The sequence below is a fragment of the Sylvia atricapilla genome, chromosome 2 (genome assembly GCF_009819655.1).
Source record: "Sylvia atricapilla isolate bSylAtr1 chromosome 2, bSylAtr1.pri, whole genome shotgun sequence".
Lineage (NCBI taxonomy): Eukaryota > Metazoa > Chordata > Aves > Passeriformes > Sylviidae > Sylvia > Sylvia atricapilla.
In genome coordinates, this window is record NC_089141.1 from 105,196,317 (window position 1) to 105,214,428 (window position 18,112).

At 36.4% G+C, this 18,112-nt stretch overlaps 1 protein-coding gene across 9 annotated transcripts in view; it reads right to left on the reverse strand.

The window, feature by feature from the left end:
• The window catches only part of DMD (dystrophin), a 978,823-nt gene that overhangs the window by 432,083 nt on the left and 528,628 nt on the right, over positions 1 to 18,112 (reverse strand). The gene's annotated exons all lie outside the window — the stretch shown is intronic.

The window sequence follows — 18,112 nt, forward strand, 5'->3', positions numbered from 1 at the left end:
GGGCTGATGAGCTGTTTATCTGAGAGAATCCTTGTCCTTCCCATGGCACCTAAGAAGCACCGAGCTGGGCTGCACCAGTGGGGACAGCAAAAGCGCCTTCAGGTTTCTGTTGTGCTGCACTCTGTAGCAATGTATCTGAATAACTTAGGCCATTCCCTGTACCAGCCAAACTGTTTGTAGATAACAAGACACCTGCAGTCTTGTTTTTCAGAGTTCTCAGGGCTTTGTCAAGGCTACGGGAACAACAACAGGTCTAATAATAATTAGGAAGGGCCAGGGAAAGTGTCTACAAGAAATGCAAAACTCAGATAGAAGACACACAACATGGTGATGGGCACTTGACTGATTAGGTGCCCTGAACGATGTGTGCCTGTCTGATGGACAAATGACTTAGGAAATGGAGAGACACCCGAACACGTGAACAGTAGTGCTACAAACTGGAACTGTGGCTTAATGTAAACAAGAAATCAGCTTCTGTTGGAATCATATTGATTCGTGTGTTTCAGTAGCCCATTTTCCCTGCAGCACTCCAGGACATGGGAGATGCAGAGAGGTGCAAGAGCTCAAACCAGCTCTGGGAGGAGCTCTGTGGTAATGCTGAGCAGCACCAAGGGGCACAGGGTACATTTTAGTCCCCACCTCAGGCACGCTGAAGCACAGGGTGCTGACACCATTCCCCTTGGCAAAAGGAGTCTGAGCAACTTCTACAAGAACAGAACAGTTTAGTTACTCCTTTCTGGCTACTAATACAGGCTACTGGTTCACTGAAATGAAAAACTTGTGAAAGCTCACAGCATTCCTAACAGACAAAATGCAACAATTTGAAGAAGTGCATTTTGGTTTGTTTGTCCTCTCCCATCCCACACTCACAAATATTATAGGGTTTTTTTCAGTGATAGGTAATTGAATCGCGAGACATTTTACCATACTCTGATGTACAGAATAAGAGCAGTAGAGGATATACCATCTGTGCAGCCGAGCATAGCTACTTAAGTGTTTTCATTAACTTGGACTTAAATATATTTAGCAGAAGTAACTATTCCATTTTAGAAAAGTAATAACAAAACCCCCAAAACCCACATTCCTCCCCTTTGTACACAAATTATTGATGCAATTCTGAGGTAATAGGTTTTCTCAATAATTGCATCCATCCCAAATACTAAAAAATTTAAACAACTGAATGAAAGAGATAAGTGTTGGTACCTATGCACTCACTAAAACTTTTTTGCTTTGCTTTAAATAAGCTTTTGGAATTGAATGCAAACCTCCACAGATCCAATAATATCTTTTATTTTTAAATCACATTTTTATTTAAGCAACTTAAATATTTTAAAAGCAGCCTCTGTCTCTGGACATAAATAAAAGAATGCAGAAATATCCTTTAAAAGATGGGAGGCAGTACAACCAATTATGTTATTGCTTTTCTTTTGTGGCAGACTGCCTTCTAAAGGGGAAAAAAGCAGTAGGAAATATATACATACATACACACACACACACATATATATATATATATATATATATATATATATAGTTTCACATATAGGAAAACAAAGAGGTAAGTTTAACATATTCTCTGTTTGTTGTAGGAAAGATACTGATGACAAAAATGACAAGTTATTATATTTCCTAGTACATTTACTCTTGTGCTTATAAGCCATAGAATCATCTGTCAGCTTTCTGGTACCATTCAGTAGAGTGGCTTTTGCTAACAGATATTGGATTCCATATGCTTAAGGAAAAGAAAATCCAAACCAGATTCTCATTGACTATTCAAATGAATATACTTTACTGTACAATAATTAGACTAAGAAGAGTAATATTACTTTTAAAGACCGAGTATCCAGGTAACAGTTTAAGCAGTTTACAAAAGGAGAATTAAGGTTTTAAATTCTTTGAAAGGGAGATCTACTAAGGTAGCAAAATACCTTTTTATATATTATTTATATATTAGACATGTTCAAAAATCATACTAAAATATATTTCCTTACATATTTGTTTTTATACCTATATATGAATTTAAGGCATGTATATTTATGACTGCTAATACATGAATACACACCCAGCCTAGGTAAATGTGTTTTATTGTTGAAAGACATTGAAGTGTTTTGTCTGAGCTTAGCAATTATACTGAAATAAAAATGTTTTATATTAAATGATACTACAGGAAAACGTACCTGTGATAGCTATAAATAAGTATTTTACAGATGTTAGGCTTAAATTTTGTGCAAAGTGCATAATAAAGAATCAGTATTTTTTAAAAAAAAACAAAACCAAATCTGTTTACCTTGTCTTTTGAGATGCTATTCCAAAATTGATCTCCTGCAGAATATGATACAGATTATTGTTTCAAGATATCTAAATACATAAATTGTCCTCTAATTCTGGAGGCATGATTGTAGACAAATAACTAATTCATAGTTGAACTTTCTAATTTAGAAGTGGAATAATAGTAAAATCACTTTCTCAGCCTCAGATGTTTTCTGTGAATTTCTATATTAATTTGCCATATTGATAGAACTAGGATGACACATAAATCATTGATAAGTGAGTGGCAGGAAGCTTAAACTAGATCAGAAAGAAATAAACAACACTTCTTTTTCTACTGACTTAGAGAGAATAAGGCCTCCATGAAATGGAGATACAGGTTCATGAAAAACCATTTAGTTTTATAAATTAATCATTGTGATATCATCCAGAAAACAAAACATGCTGAAGAGGTAATGGTAAATTTGTCACCATTTTAGGAAACTCATTACCCTTACACATGTGCAGAATAAAGCAAGCTGCTTAAAAGTCTCCTGGAGTTTTGATTTCTATCAGACAGCCAATGCCTTAATTCAGTATTTTATATGTATTTCATACAATTAATGTAAACTTTAGCTACTTGGTACTGTAATACTTGAGGTCATTTTAGGTTTCAACAGAGGAATGAAATAATTAATTTGACATAATCAAAAGTACAGTAGATTTTCAGTAATTTCACTAACATATATTTCACTAATTCTCATGTGTCCCTAGCATGACTTGGATGGGTTAAACTTGGTTCATGACTTGGATGAACAAAACTTGGTTTATTATTAATATAAACGTTCTGAGACGAAGTCCTGTAAGATCATTTGGGCTATAAATGGCATATGCCTGCATACCTGTAGGAGACAGGGCAGGACTGTGTCTTCATACTTGCTTGGTTACTTAAGAAATACAACCCCATTAAAGGACCACATTTAAGCCCATAAATTCTGGAACTCTGCAGAGTTCATTAGCTAGGGCTCAGCAACACATTTCATCATGGAACTATAATACCAGCATAAAGCCATAAGTCTTAATGTTCAAATATTTACTGAGCTTGTACTTGAACTACTGCATGTCATTCACAGTACTTAAGAGCTACGCATGAAATAAAAAAATCCTCAGAAGCTTGGGGAAAAAATCAAGCATTCTTCTTTCATATTTTTTCACTGCATGCAACATCAAATCATTTTGGTTAGGCATGACCACTGAAAAACTTGTGAGGAAAATAATTAAATCCCTAAATTCTCTGAAAGGAACATTCAAACTCAATGCCAGTAAAGATGTTCTGGATGCATCCAAACATGAGCAAAAATTCCTGTAACTTGAATGAAGGCAAAAAAGACTGGACACTTCACATAGCAAATTAGTTATCTACTCTATTGGATAGGACTTATAATAAATACACAGTATATTTATTCAACAGTCTTAACCTTTATATTATAATACTCATGCTAAAATCTATGGTCTTTTGCCTTTCACCATATTAAATGAGTAAAATAATATTAAGCAATTTTTCCACAGAAATATTAAGTCCTTTTCTCTACAGCATATCTTGTCCTCCAAGTATCACTTTTTAAAAGAGTCATAAAACCAAGTAAAAGTATTTATAAGAAATTGAAAGTCAATTTTGAGGTAAATTGAGAGAATTTCATTTCTTCACTCTTGATTAAATATATTTGATCTGGCTAAGGTAATTATTTCACCTGCATATTAAGTATATTAAAATTATGTGAAAAGCCAGTGCAAGGTCTTCAGTAGTTGAAATTTGTGCTGGTATTACAAAAAGAACTGTAAAATATCTAGCTGCGCATAAGCACCAGCCATTTAGAAGCATTAATTGAGTTTAAGCTATCAAAAAATTCACAAGATTAGTTTTAGCTACAAATTTGCACCCAAAACATGCACGTATTTTCATTCTACATTTATAAAGGAATTCTGAAGGCTCGTGATTGCTGTTTTAACTGAAAAATGCTCTCTCAGACTATAGGAGTGGTTCTTCATTGCAAGGTTTGGAATACAACACTTTCCCCTCTCCCTCTTTTTTAAATGGTTCACATATTAACTATTAATAGGATGGTTCACAGACTATTCTACAGCATTTTAAGTCCAAAGAGTTTAGACTATGTTTAGAAAATTCATGTGTGTTTTTCCCCTTCATATTGCCCTTTAATCAAATATGTCTCCATCATCCTTATTTTTAAGGCAGAAGTCATGTTCTTTGAACATGATAAAAGGTAAAGATCCTAGCACCTTAATTTTATACTCTGCTAAAATAAGGAATCACCAATAGCCACAACAAATATATAGACAAGAAAATCTGTCTACAGAGACACTTCTAGAATAAGTGCACCATATGGTGAATCTCAGTGTAATCCTCAAGCACTTTAGACTACATTGTAGTTAAGCAGAAATCAGTTTGCTTTCCAGAGAGTGGAGATTAAGAAGAGCAAAAGGCATGAAAGTGAGAAATACAACAACTAAACTGTCATTTGTTTACAATTTATCCAAGCTGTATGTTCTTGCAGGCTCTGTTCTACCAATAGTTACATAAGCAAAATGACTAAAAGAGAGTCTCATGGGCGAAATGCTCTGCTTTTCAGGAAAAAGCATGAAGGAGAGAAGGCCCAGGAGAAAAGGCCCAGGAGAGAAGAGAAATGAGATAGCTGTGCCATTGCAGAGGCCTGCAGGGTACCAGCCCTATCAAAACTAGAGGAAATGCCAGAGCACACCATGCTTGCCTATGAAATATTGCACAGCATAGAACAGACATTAAAGATACTTATTGAAAGGAAGTTGTAGTGGAGAGGAGGTGAATCTCTTCTGCCATGTCTCAAGAATGGGAGGAAACTGCCTGACATTTCACCCAGGGGAGGTTCAGTTTAAATATTACAAAAAACAAAACCAAAAACAAACTCAAAAAAAAAGCCCAATAAAGAGTGGTTAGGAATTGGAATAAGCTGCCCAGGGAGGTGGTGGTATCACCACCTCTGAAAGAGTTCAAGAGATGACTTGGGGATCTGATTTACAGGTGGTGGTTCTAAACTGATGGTTGCACTTGATGACCTTGAAGGTGTCTTCCAACCTCGATGACTCTGTGGTGCTTTCAATCCTATTCCATGCCTATTCAAAAGTGCCTGTCACTGACCTTATACATAAAAGAACATTTTCTAGCTTTGCACTACAGAAATTCATAAGTTTAGCACAAGTATAAGTTTTTAATATCAGAAATAAGTTTGATTCTTGTGATCTAGAAGTGGAAATGACCTTCATGATTTTGAACTTTCTTTAGACACTGTTATACCAAGTTCTTCCTTTCAGTATCAGAGGATACTATGAAAAGAAGATTCCTTTTGCTTGTTCCAAGCATTTTATATCACCGTAATTCCATACTGTGCAGTGTATGCTCCCAAACTTCATGCAGCTCTCTCCCTTACTTCACAAACATTTTCCTTCTCTTTTTTCTTTCCCCACACCCACACCACCAGTGTGTCAAGATAAGAGAGATTTCTGGCCATATATTTCAAAAGGAAGAGTGTTAAAAGAAAAAAGTAAAATTTTCATAAGATAAAACCCTCCTTCCTCTAACTTTTTTAGAGTATTTAGTTGATGAAAAGAGGTAGCATTTCTTCTGAGGTATAGACAGCCCCCACTCCCATTCCCACCCACATCCACTCAGTACCCAACATGTTAGGCTGCATTAGCCCTAAGAAACATCTTCTAACAGATGTTTAGCTTTTGTATTAAATTTACACACTCTTTGGAGTTATTCCCTTGAGTCTGCCTACTGTAATTTTCATCACAGCTTTAGCTAGAGTTTTTTTACAAGTATTAAAAGATACTGAAAGATATTCCCAAGCCATGCAGCTGAAGAAACTGCCAGAGGTCAGTTTTCACTTTTCTCTACAAGTCCAGCAAATAGAGAGAACACAGCACACATTTTTAAAACCTCTGTTCTTTCAAATGTGAATCAACAACAGGGAGCTGTCAATGTAAGTTTCAAATTACGCGTGACATTTTTAGTATCTAAGTGCCAGAAGACAGGGAAAAGAAATGCAACACCTCAGTTCATTTTTCAGCTAATTCATATTTTCTTTTGAAAACTATTTTAGGAATTTTGATGACATCAGAAGATTACCTGAATATTAATACACTCATTATTATTTTATTAAAAGAAACTTTTTAAATGCAAAAAGAAAGAATTTTTTCTATTTCAGTTCAGACATTCCTCATAAATGGAATAAAACAAATGACACTTTTATGTTTAATAAGAACATATAATTAAAACAAAAAATGAAACATCAGACAAAATCCCTGAAACCTAGCCAGTTAATATGTTAAATTCTTTACTTTTGAATATAAAGAAAAACTTGTGTACCCACAAGAAGATACTTTCATTCAACGTTTGCAGTTAAACTACCAAAAAATATAGAAGAGTTTGCAAAATTGCATGATGATGTCATCAAGTTATAATGCTCTAGATGACTTCAAATAATCACATCCTGATTTAATTTATTTTTTTAATAATGCATCCTTGTAACAGTTTGCTGTTCTTGTTTATTACACTACTCTTTCTTGTTATAAAGGTTTTAAACTAATCCACTGAGGTTTTAAACGGAATGCCTATTCAGAATTGCAAAAGTCAAGTCAAATAGGGTAACATGGAAGTAGAAATTTAAGATAAACAGTAAAATATTAGTATTCCATGCTTTATAAACTGTGTCTGTTTCTTAACTGTTTATGAATATAAGATTAAGGCAAATTCTAGCCTGTACTTTTAAGTATAAATTTTGAGGTTTTAAAAAAAGTTTGGAAATATAAGCAATATATGCACCTACATTTCTCTAAATTACTGTTTCTAGAATAGCCAACCTGCAGTAAGTGACTTCTGAAATATTTTGCATTTTTCATTATGCTTTGGTAAGGTATATTTAAAATAATTATTTTAAGACTGATGCTCTTATGCTATTAGCCACAGTATGTTGACAGTAGTGGATCTTCTCATATATGACTGCACTGGACATACACTGATGCCAGAAGGAGCTGCAGTATCAGATCTCCATCTTTTTCTTGTCTTTTTTCCTCAAATTATGAACTCTACCTTTTGAACTCTGTGCAATAGATTTGGTAGGAGCAAAGTTATGCCCACAATGCTAACACTTGCATTGATAGTCTCCCTTTTTTTGCACCAGATACTTGGATTAACCACTTAATTATTAAGTCATAAGCATCTCCTGTCACACTGCAATAAGCAAAGGGATGGGACAGACAGCTGAAGTCACTTTGACACAGAGGCCACTGATCCACCTCTCACAGCACATCTGAAGCCCTGTGAGACCCACTAGATGAGAGAATTAAGCCTTGTAAAGAGGCCCTATGGCACGGGATGTGGGAATTTACAGGCCCATTTATCCTAGGCCTTTCCCAGAAAATGCCAAAGCGATTACACACCTCAGGAAGATTGCAGTAATCCCAGCCAATTCTGAAGAAATGACACCATTGCTGTACAAACAAGGCTTCCAATAGTGAGCCGAGAACAGATATCTGTAAATAATGCAACTGAGGTGTTAAAATGTTAACTAATCACAGGGAAGTTTTTTTAAATCAGTTGTGTGAAGGGAAGCCATCTCAGCTGTGCTGGAAACTAAACTGTAAATACTTATTCAACACAGTGAGAAATTGTTAATGAGAAAGGGATCAAAGCACTTGACTCAAATTCTAGACAAAGTAGGCTACATGACTTGCTTCACAGATGTACTTCCCTGTAAGTTTCTTGGAAACAAGTATGTCAGTATAGACAGAGTCTGAGCAGAGATCTGTACATGCACTTGAAAGGTATAAATTTAGATTTGACTGACTGGAAACTACTCTCAGGGGAAGTTTAGCTGTGCCCCATCCAGCACCCGAGATGACAGGGCAGGAAGGAAAACTCCCCACAAGCACATGGCTTGGCAGCTGCCCAGGGTGGGACAAGATGACAAATCTCATGTGTAATGACCACAGTATGAAAAGTCTGCTTACTGCACATGGCTTCAAGGGCTAATAATAAATACCCCATAAATTCTCAGGTGACAGCCACGTGGCAGCCCAACAGGAGCAGACACAGTATGGGGTGTGTTTCCACACCACAGCAGGAAGTGCACCTGGGCACATCCATCCCTGCTGTGCATTGGGAGCACTCCCTGTGCCCATGGCCATGCCTGGCAGTCCTGGGGCCACTGCCCCAATAATTATCTTTGCTCTATTTTCCCACCTCTGGGCACGGTGGGGCAATGCCTCTGAGGGAGGTCCCTGACCCAGTCTGTCCCATGCCAGCCTACCCTGAGCCCTGACACAGCTCCTCACTCATTACACAGTTTGCTGTGCCCCCACAGGTGCTGCATGGCTCACAGTATGTGACAAAGTACCAAAAGAGGACTTCGATGGGGTCTGCAACCTGTGTGCAGAGTGAGGGAGGCTGTTTGCTGTGGGCTTTATCCTCCCAGAAGGGATCTACATGCATGCCAAAGGTTCAGGGATGCACATGGTGCTAATATGCCTGGCTACACAGGTCAGTGTAAACTGGAGAAATGTACCTTTTTTGAAATCCACACAAAGACAAGCAGCACTCAATGAACACCAACATCCAGCCCCGGGGATCACCACAAGAGGCCACCAGCAGTCAAACATCCCTGATAGCTGGCCCTGGACTCCTGGTCTCTGGAGCAGCTGCTCCTCCCATCAGATATCTCTCCTTTTACTGCCCCAGACCTCCTGTGACCCATGGCCCTTTCTCCAGTAGCTGGACCCTGATCTGTTATCCCACCCACTGCACAGTCCTGATTCAAGGTCACTGGTGGTCACACACACAAGAGCACAGAAAATAATCACATACACTCACACAGAAAATAATCAGCATCAAACTTCAAATGCAAGACAGAGCACACTGCAGTGAAAAGGTCCAACCTGCCAAGCATAATGACTAGTGGCTTGCTTAAACATGATCTGCCATTGTTATACTCCCTTTTCTCCATTTTGACATCCTTCTCTCTTGCTCGTCTTGCTTGTTTGCAAGTCTTGATTGCTCCCAAATCAAGTACTTGTGCCTAACTAATTTTTTCTTGCTAATCTCAGATTTGCTACAATATTACTAAATTCAGAATTTCTGATATTGCTATCCAGGTCATCTCAGCCTAACATGATACCAATGATACAACTACCAAGGTACCACTAGGCCTTCAAGGTCTCCCTTCCCAAAAGGTTTCCAGTACTTGCCCCAGGTATTGGTGAGGTCTGGCCACCTTTCTCATGACCCCTAACAATCTGTGAAGCCCAGCCACTCCTCAAGGTGCTGTAAGTCCTGTCACCTTCTCAACCTGTTGCTCCATAGGTCCAGTGATTTCTCATGTCATATCTTGAAGTTTCTCACTGTTTGTTCAATGAGCTCAACATTCTGGCCTGAACCTAATCATCTGCATGCCTGCATTAACTCTATATTCTTGGGTATCATCATTTACAGAAAATCTCAAAGAAATTGGAGAAAGTACCCAAGAATTAAAAATGCCTTTACTTTGTCCCACGAAATTTCACTCCTGTTTGCCTGAAATGGATACTGATAAGAATCAGCATTTCCCTTCTACTGCTGATGTTGACAACATCATTTGTTATCATGCTAAAAGTTTGCCTGAATATAATTTCTAATAATGGCCTTAAGAATTGTGACCTAGACACTAAAAAATAACCCCCCAAAATCAGAAAAAAAAATAGTTGCCTTAAAAATTGTGAGTTTTAACATCTGTTTTGCTTTCTTCTGCCTCAGTTTTGAGCCATCAAAACTGAACACTTTACTGCTGTTTATAGACATTCATGGGGAAGAAGAACCTAAAAAAAATAAAAGAAAAAGCTGAAATTCTTATTCATCCATTGAAATAGGTTTGCTCACAGGTAAATTTATTCTCTGAATAAATTTATTCACATGGGGATGTTTTAGGAAAAAAAGAACATAAAAAAGCATGGAAATATGCAGCAGTGAAGAAGAATGTTTTTCTAAGAACAGGGGGAAATAAAGTCCAAACACACTGCCTCGGCTCTTTTTCCACGCACATCAACTCTCAGTGGTCCTACTCCCCTCAAGAGTACTAGACAGGAATGAAATTCAGCAGCCTAAACTAGCTCTCCTCACACTTGCTGCTGCTATTAATGTTAATTTTCTCATTCAGGCTGTATCATAATGCCAAGATGAAAGATTCAGACTGCCAAAGAATAACTAGCGGCAGTGAGAGGCTGCCTGGGGAAAAGACACAGTTGCACATCATCTTGTATAATTTTTTCCATCAGGACTGACTGAAGAACTAGAAAGAAGGCAAGAGGGTGGGAATAAAAAGAAGCAAAGTAGCACAGATTATCCTTTGTTCATGTCAATTATTTTTTTGTTTCAGAAAAAAACCCCATAGCCCAAGTGCAAGATCTTAACAGTAAAAATGAAAATTCTAGGAAGTTTAATTCAAATATCATAACACAATATACTGTAGAAGCTAATAGCTACATTATTGAATCATAAACATGGTTACTCATAGGAAATCCTTTAAAATGCTGTATTTTAATTTCTAATGCCCTATTCCTATGAGAAATTTTAGGAGTATAAAGGCATGATTGTTCAGCAAATACTTAAAACATTTAGACATTCGGAATAGTTCAGTTAGACAGGAGCTACAGTCACCTTCTAGTTTTAAAAACTTATAGGTCATCAACTACTACTGATATAAAGCTCCTTAAAATTCTATTATTTTATTACTATTTTTGGCCTCAAAAATATTTAGGTATTTAGGGCCTCAGCACACATCAGATATATCTTGGAACATATTTCATAGTATGATTAAGATAGGTTGTACTGATACTCATAGCTTTAACTTTCTTATATCTACACATAGTTCCCCTTCTGCTTTGTTGGTTGATTTGCGTGTTCACTGAAATACACAAGAAAATTCTATCAAAAAAATCAAAAAAGTGACTGCTATTCAACACCCACTAATTTAACTTATCAAACAACAGAAGAAGAAGAAAAGTAAAACTTAAAAAAGATGAGATGAGCCATCAATATTGATACCAAATCAGTTTTTTACTTCTCCACTGATAATACCAATGAAATTTCCAATGATCAATAATAATAACACAGTATAAACCCCAGTACTTCTATTTGGAAATGCTTCCAGCAGTTAAGCATAAGGGAAAGCGAAAGAAGAGATCTTTTGCTGAAGCTGCACAGCACGTCACTGAAATAACAAGAGGAAGAGTGTGAACCATCAATTCCTCACTTGCAGGACACTGCCTTGAAAACCTCCAAAAAACACCTGGACTACTAAACAGCCCTACATACACCATTTCAAAACAGCCTGAAAGCATCAGCACACACTCTGCCCACCACCATCCAGTAATTCCATCCGCTCTCATTTGGGGATGGAATTTAATCAAGAGGTGAATGATTTTTTATCTACTGACCTGCACCTTTGAACATCCATGGTTTTATTTGGTATTGGACACAACAGCAAAGAGAATTTTTTTCTCCTTTTCTACTAAAGAGTGTATGAACACCAGTTTTGGGGGTACTATTAGGAATTGGATGAGAGCAATGAAGGAGAGAAAGGGGAAGAAAATTCTTGACACTCTGTGTACTTGGCTGACTGCACTGATTTATAAACACCACAAAGGATACGGATGCATTGCCCTGGATGGTACAGCACATATTTACAGGACTTAAATTCAGCTTTTCTGTTACTTACATTGCTTCAGAATGGAAGATTGACACCTACTGTATATTGAGAATTACTACAGTACCATCTTCAATATAGGACTGGATCTATGCCTGGTCAGCCTGATCTGACCCCACAGCTGTCCCTGCTCTGAAGAAGGGTTTAGACTGCTTATCTCTTAAGGCTTTCTCTCACCTAAATTTCCAATAATCCTAATATCAGTTTGGATTTGAAGAACAGAAAAGTGACAGAATGGCTTATACTAAAAAACTGAGTTTTGTAGGTTGATATTTGCATGTTAGATAACAGATATATACAATTACTTAACAGATACATAGAATTCTGTGAAGGCTATGGCTGTACATCAAATTCATGGCATATTTACTCAGTCTTGGAGTTGAGCATTTGCATATCTTTGTGCACATAAACACTGAAAAATGAACAATAACAGAAGGGTATCACATATGACATGATGATAACTGTACACAGATGAAGAATAGAACCACTAAGTGAGGCAAGTTAATATGACATTTTATTTATTACAGAAATTAATGAAGAATTGAAGAAAAAAAAAAACTTCCTCCAAATTAAAGGTGTGATTGCAAAATATATTTTTTAAAAAGTCAGATAGACCTAAGTGTTCTCTACTGTTCTTGGGTTTCTTTTTGATCTATTGTTTCATCCAATATCACCTAATCTCTACTGAATGTAACTATCTGTCCTTGTCCTCACTACTTTCAGCTAAACTGGTCTGAGCCTTCTTTATTTGAAAGATTAACCAGTCCAAATCTTACTTAAGGAGTAAGCTAATTCATAAAAGACAAAGTGGATCACACAAAAGTCTATTCCCATATAAATAATCCACCTCAAAACACATCAGAACACCATTCTTAAAATTTCTATAGTGTGATAACAACAAACTAACAGAGACAAGCTTGGAAATCCAGACAAAATGAACTTAAAACTGCCCATATGGAATAGTTTCAGTTTCTTAAAACAAGATAATGTCATATCATCATGGAGTAAGAAATGATGATAAATAGATCATTAAATGGTCTGGAGTCTTGGTCTTTCTGGGTAACTCAGACAATCATATCAGGGCAGCAACTCAAGCTACTGCCAGCATAGAAGCAGCAGCTAGTTCATATTCTAAACCTCCAAAACGGGATGATTTGCAGTAAACCAGGTATCAGAATACAAAGTGTTCAGTTGACTCACACAAAAACTTCACATGCTATTCAGACAAAAGGTCAGCTTTTTACCAGATGAAGAAAAATATTCTTCTCATGGAGGATTTCCTTGAAGAAGGTGATATATGAGCTCTTTAGATTTGCACTTGTAGGTAACAGCTGGCAGGCAGCAGTAAGTCTACACTTGATTTGAGGGTTTTAAGCTTAATTTGTCTATCAAAAAGTAGAAAGCATTACCTTGGAGCATAGATATGCAGCAGTTTCTGTGACTAAGCAATACAAGGATCCTTAATTATAATTGCTCTTTTTTGTTTCACAGACTGTAATTGTGGAAAATGAATCTGAAAAAACACCTTAAAAAAATCCCCCAACTTTTTAAATACTGAGCTACATTTGGAAGGGTAGGAGAGGTATTATCTTTTCTAGTGAGGGAAAAGTGTTAATTAAAGTCGTGAATTTTTCATGTAGAAAGTAACTTAATATTCTAAAAACTTTTGATTTATCTCAGAATTATTCTTTAATAAAAACTTTGCCAGCCTGATGCAACCTCTAAGTAAGTTCTTCCAAGATGGTCTAATCCATTGTTTCTCTGCTCCATCGTTAATACTGCCTACATATTCTAGAACTCAAATTATGTTGTCCCACACACGCACACTTTCACTTTGAGCTATTCTCCAATTTCATCAATTCTTCTCCTATTTTTTATTGCTTTAATAAGATAGGCATTACTCTGCTCCCAAGCCTTGTGCAACCAAGCTAAAACACTTGCAAGAGATTAGTTTTTATCTCATCTTGGAAATACTAATCCTAAATACCTAATCTTTTAGACCTTTATAGAGGCTTAAATGGGTGAAAACTGAGCAACTAATGATATTGGTCATTGTTTAAAAGACTATTTTTTACAGAGTGCAGGAGCATTCAGAATAATATCAAATAGATAAAACTGTATTTCCTGGTGTATAGAATAAAGGACTAAAATTATTTTTATATTAAATAATTTACTGATTTGAAACATCCTAAATTTACAAATGTATAGCAATAAGAGTGAAAGCTACACCTACATATTTTAGAGGGAAAGAGTTTATGTGCCTTTCATTTATTCTGTGCAGTTTTTTGGGTTCTTTCAGGTGGGGTAAGTGCTGGGCTTTTTCCCTTTCTCTTCCTTCTTCTTCCAGATATAGCAAACTTGTTTTTTCCTCAGTTTTTTACAACTCTGTAATTCTGGTTTGTGAATCTCCAGGGCAAGACAGTAATACAGGGAATTGAAAAAGCATCTTACAACCTTCTTCAGCAGACCATACAAAATGTACTGAGCAGAAATGAATTGTTCTAAGAATTTATAGAGATTTCTACTTTCTTCATCTTAAAATCAAATAGCCCTTTTTAAATATGTCTATAACATATCAGTATGCTTTTTCTCCCTGAATCGATTCCTACAATTTAACTTTTTTATGACATATTATATATTATAGTAGTGAAAGCTGACAGGCTCTTATCTGTCTAAAAGGGGTCTTATGCTTACATTACTGTATCAAAATGACATTCAGCAATTTACCTTGGTGTAAAATCCACCTTTGAGAAACACAAACCCCCAAGAGTCTACACAACTGATTCTACAGTACATATATTACAAACATTTATGTATTTTTAAAGGTTCTGCTGAGTGAAGTGTGAAATTCCTCCCTCCAGCCTCAACAAAAAAAACTGCCTACAGATTATTAACGTTTCTTAAAGTTGGAGGAAAAATAAAAAAGTCCACACATCAAACATCAGGAGGAAAGACTGTCAGTTCCACCAGAAAGTACAGCAAAATCCACTTGAAGTAAATTGAAAGCTTAGGCACATTTTCCCTCATCGAGCAGCAGCATCAGTTTCAGCCATATCCACAGCCCCATGAGTTGGTACTGTGCCCCTCTCAGATGCCCTGCTCCACTGAGCCTCTGTCAGGAGGACTTTGTGAACACTGCTCAACCACCTCAGGACAAGGTCCGGCTGCTTCCCTCAAAACACTGCCTGGGGCAGTTTGAATTGTGAGCTTTACACCAACAGAGACTGAGGCAAACTCCCTAATTTTAATTCAACTTCACTTTTTGATACAATGTTTCTTTAGCAAATGCATTTCTGGGCTCTTTAGTTATTTAAATATAGCAACTAATTTTAATTTAATATACTTCTCTTGTCTTAGATTGCAATGCAAGATGTAACCAAAAGTATGTATTCTATAACCATCTTTTCAAACCAGCCAGTGTTCTTTATGTCTTCCATGACCCATCCTCCCTCCAGTGGGATATCTTCTGTTAATGGGCCATTGAGGCTCATTGCATGACTGATAAAATTACATCATCCTGTTTTGAGATGCTCCTCCCAGTGGGAGGAGCCAAGTATTTCCACCTGAATCTGAGTCAGAACACCAGTGCAGCCTGTTTTCCAATGGATTCCCAGAGGAAAACCAGACCCATCTGCACCACCAGTGGATGTTCAGAGGAAAACTACACCCTTTTACAGGATCATTGCTTCAACAGAACCACATCTGTCACACCAAGAGGACTGCAGACATCATTTTAATTGGACTGCTACCAACATCCTGACCCAAAAGGTGTCAGGTTGTATTCTGACACTGTCAGTGGTTTTTTGTACTGCTGCATTTTTATTTTAATTTTTCTAGTAAAGAACTGTTATTCCTATTCCCATATCTTTGCCTGACAGTCCCTTAATTTCAAAATTATAATAATTCAGAGGGAAGGGGTCTGCATTTTCCATTTCAAGGGAGGCTCCTGCCTTCCTTAGCAGACAGCTGTCTTTCCAAGACAGCTCACTTTAACAGTCTTCAAATCTGCCACTGCAACACAAACTCAAGTTATTGATTGTGTTCATTTGTGAGATACAGGCTTAAATTAATTAGCAATGATCACTTAAGATGTGAAACAAATATACTTAAGTGCTTTTTTTTTATTCAGAAGAATAGACAACAAAAGCCTCCTTAAGCCTCCCTAGTGCTATATTTGGGCCAAGATAAAGAAAACATAGGAAAAAAATTCCTGTGCAAGTCAGATTTACATTCAATCTGCATTTTTCAAAGTTTAGGAAAAACAAGAAAAAGAACTGCTGGCAGAGCACCACAGAATCACAGGATATTCTGGGTTGGAATGGACCCACAAAGACCATCAAACCCAACTTATGTGAGAATGGGCCATACCTGGTCAGGCTTGCAACACTGGCATTATTAGCACTATGCTCTAACCAACTCAGCTAATCTCAGGATCAATACACACTGGTCCTAATTAATGCTCTCTATTAAGGAATTCAATGTTCCATGTTTCTGTAGTGGACAAATAGGAAGAAATTAAATCAGCACTGCTGACAGATTCAAAGAATACTGTAAATTTCATTCTAATTTTCTAATGTGCCTAGTTGATTTTTACTGTTTTGAGAAAGTTTGCAATGTAAGTCAGTTCCTTCGTGAAAGGATTAAATAAATGAAGAATTTCCAATACTGAGAACCATCCAGATCATGCTATGTTTATCTACTTCATACTTCAAATAAGACTAACAGTAGTTCCATAAACACATTTCTCTATAGTTACATCTTTAGGTAGCCAACTGCCCTTTCCTGCCATGAGAAAAATACATTAGTGGGTACAGCAGTTGACCAAACAAAACATTTTTTGTGTTATAGCTACGAAGGTTTTCTTCAACTGGAAGTTAAATATATTTAATCGTAAACCAGAATTCCACTCTTACAGATAGTGCATTTCCAAGTTTTTCTTTTTTTTTTTTTTTTTTCCCTCAAAAGAATGTTTTTGACTTCTATTCAAGGAAGTCACTAGAGTCAAATAAGCAAAATCCACTTCATTCAAACAGGAAAAATGGTCATTTGAGCCAGTCAGGCTATTTGATGAACCTTGTAGAAAGAAGATTTTCATTAAATGGATGGAAACAGGAGATAAATTCAAACACAACTATACTTTGGCTCAAAAGCCATGATGTGGAACAGAAGTAGAGTCCTGTAATATAGATTCTTTCAGCTAAATAAACTTGTACAGTGGCTATTGATTTACAAGCATTCCAATTTGCATAAGTAATGCAAAGGAGCATTCATTCAAGGTAGGAAAAAGTATTTGTTTAATAATATCAAACTTTGCATAGCTACATTGGAACTGCTACTAAAAGTATAAAAAGAAGACTCTATTAATTTTCAGATTAACTCATGTTTTCATGACAACTCAGTATAAGAGTTGTCTAAAAAATTGTTGAGGTCTTGGGCACACAGTTAGGAGCTTCTCCATTCCCAGGAAGATAAATTGCTAAACAGTAAGCACAGGACTACACAGTGCACAAGTCCAAATAAACTTTTTCTTTATCACGTCTTTCATTTCTACATGCTCAACACAAATTCTTCTCAGATAAAGAAGTTATTCCAAGTCCCCAACAGATAGCCATGTAAATATAAATATGCCATATTTTTAAGGAAAATACTCCATTGTTAAAAGAACTCCATGTTAAAGAAAATACTCCATGTTAGTTAAAGGAACCCCTTAAGTGGTTCTGGATCTTTACAATTTTGACCCTCAGTGCTGTAACCCAAAATTTTAGGACAGAATTGTTGGAACAAGAACCAAATCTAAAGCTGAAAAAAATGTGAACAGTGTATATATTTTTCAGCTTTTTTCTCTGCTTCTGAATTATCTGTATAAATATCTTTTTAAAAATATAGTCCCATTCTGCTGTGTAAACAACCAAAAAAGAACCACATTTTATATCTTCCCATATGTAAAAATCCTTGACCTCAATGCTTACAGAAGTTATATAACAGCTCCTACACTCTGATTCAGTAAATAAAAAAAATATAAAAAACCCAAACATGCCCAGCTTCCCCTTAAAAAACACAAACAAACAAACAAACAA